Genomic DNA, 2,950 nt, shown 5'->3' with positions numbered 1-2,950 from the left:
TGAAAAACACTTGTTCAAGTAGGCCTTTATGCTTTCCAAGAATTCTATATCATTTCACATCAACAGTATGTCATCCACATATAATATGAGAAATGCTACGGAGCTCGCACTCACTTTCTTGTAAACACAGGCTTCTCCATAAGTCTGTGTAAACCCAAACGCTTTGATCATCTCATCAAATCGAATGTTCCAACTCCGAGATGCTTGCACCAGCCCATAGATTGAGCGTTGGAGCTTGCACACCTTGTTAGCATTCTTAGGATCGACAAAACCTTTCGGCTGCATCATATACAATTCTTCCTTAAGAAAGCCGTTAAGGAATGCCATGACGTCCATTTGCCATATCTCATAATCATAGAATGCGGCAATTGCTAACATGATTTGGACGGACTTCAGCTTCGCTACGGGTGAGAAAGTCTCATCGTAGTCAACCCCTTGAACTTGTCGATAACCCTTAGCGACAAGTCGAGCCTTGTAGATGGTCACATTACCATCCGTGTCTGTCTTCTTTTTAAAGATCCATTTATTTTCTATGGCTCGCCGATCATCGGGCAAGTCAGTCAAAGTCCATACTTCTTTTCATACATGGATCCTATCTCGGATTTCGTGGCTTCTAGCCATTTGTCGGAATCTGGGCTAGCCATCGCTTCCTCATAGTTCGAAGGTTCACCGTTGTCTAACAACATGATTTCCAAGACAGGGTTGCCGTACCACTCTGGTGCGGAACGTGTCCTTGTGGACCTATGAAGTTCAGTAGCAACTTGATCTGAAGTTCCATGATCATCATCATTAACTTCCTCTCTAGTCGGTGTAGGCACCTCAGGAACATTTTCCTGAGTTGCGCCACTTTCTGGTTCAAGAGGTAATACTTCATCAAGTTCTACTTTCCTCCCACTTACTTCTTTCGAGAGAAACTCTTTCTCTAGAAAGGATCCATTCTTGGCAACAAAGATCTTGCCTTCGGATCTAAGGTAGAAGGTATACCCAATAGTTTCTTTAGGGTATCCTATGAAGACGCATTTTTCCGACTTGGGTTCGAGCTTTTCAGGTTGAAGTTTCTTGACATAAGCATCGCATCCCCAAACTTTTAGAAACGACAAGCTTAGGTTTCTTCCCAAACCATAATTCATACGGTGTCGTCTCAACGGATTTCGACGGAGCCCTATTTAAAGTGAATGCGGCAGTCTCTAAAGCATAGCCCCAAAATGACAGCGGTAAATCGGTAAGAGACATCATAGATCGCACCATATCCAATAGAGTGCGATTACGACGTTCGGACACACCATTACGCTGAGGTGTTCCAGGCGGCGTGAGTTGTGAAACTATTCCACATTTTCTTAAGTGTGTGCCAAATCGTGACTCAAGTATTCTCCCACGATCTGATCGCAGAACTACTGATTTTCCTGTCACGTTGATTTCAACCTCACTCTGAAATTCCTTGAACTTTTCAAAGGTCTCAGACTTGTGTTTCATTAAGTAGACATACCCATATCTACTCAAGTCATCAGTGAGGGTGAGAACATAACGATAGCCACCGCGAGCCTCAACACTCATTGGACGCACACATCAGTATGTATGATTTCCAATAAGTTGGTTGCTCGCTCCATTGTTCCTGAGAACAGGAGTCTTGGTCATTTTACCCATGAGGCATGGTTCGCACGTGTCAAATGATTCGTAATCAAGAGACTCTAAAAGTCCATCTGCATGGAGCTTCTTCATGCGTTTGACACCTATGTGACCAAGGCGGCAGTGCCACAAGTATGTGGGACTATCATTATCAACCTTACATCTTTTGGTATTCACACTATGAATATGTGTAACATTACGCTCGAGATTCATTAAGAATAAACCATTCACCAGCGGGGCATGACCATAAAACATATCTCTCATATAAATAGAACAACCATTATTCTCGGATTTAAATGAGTAGCCATCTCGAATTAAACGAGATCCTGATACAATGTTCATGCTCAAAGCTGGCACTAAATAACAATTATTGAGGTTTAAAACTAATCCCATAGGTAAATGTAGAGGTAGCGTGCCGACGGCGATCACATCGACCTTGGAACCATTCCCGACGCGCATCGTCACCTCGTCCTTCGCCAGTCTCCGCTTATTCCGTAGCTCCTGCTTTGAGTTACAAATGTGAGAGCCGCACCGGTATCAAATACCCAGGAGCTACTACGAGTACTGGTAAGGTACACATCAATTACATGTATATCACATATACCTTTAGTGTTGCCGGCCTTCTTGTCCGCTAAGTATTTGGGGAGTTCCGCTTCCAGTGACCACTTCCCTTGCAAAAAAACACTCAGTCTCAGGCTTGGGTCCATTCTTTGGCTTCTTCCCGGCAGCTTGCTTACCGGGCGCGGCAACCCCTTGCCGTCCTTCTTGAAGTTCTTCTTACCCTTGCCTTTCTTAAACTTAGTGGTTTTATTCACCATCAACACTTGATGTTCCTTTTTGATCTCCACCTCTGCTGATTTCAGCATTGAATATACCTCAGGAATGGTCTTTTCCATCCCCTGCATATTGAAGTTCATCACAAAGCTCTTGTAGCTCGGTGGAAGCGACTGAAGGATTCTGTCAATGACCGCGTCATCCGGGAGATTAACTCCCAGCTGAGTCAAGCGGTTATGCAACCCAGACATTTTGAGTATGTGCTCACTGACAGAACTATTTTCCTCCATCTTACAACTGAAGAACTTGTCGAGACTTCATATCTCTCGACCCGGGCATGAGCTTGGAAAACCATTTTCAGCTCTTCGAACATCTCATATGCCTCCGGTGTTCTCAAAACGCTTTTGGAGCCCCGGTTCTAAGCTGTAAAGCATGCCGCACTGAATGAGGGAGTAATCATCAGCACGCTGCAGCCAAGCGTTCATAACGTCTTGGTTCTCTGGGATGGGTGCGTCACCTAGCGGTGCTTCTAGGACATAATCTTTCTTGG

Source organism: Triticum urartu, chromosome 4 (genome assembly GCF_003073215.2).
Source record: "Triticum urartu cultivar G1812 chromosome 4, Tu2.1, whole genome shotgun sequence".
Taxonomy (NCBI): domain Eukaryota; kingdom Viridiplantae; phylum Streptophyta; class Magnoliopsida; order Poales; family Poaceae; genus Triticum; species Triticum urartu.
Note: the sequence above shows the minus strand (reverse complement) of the source record.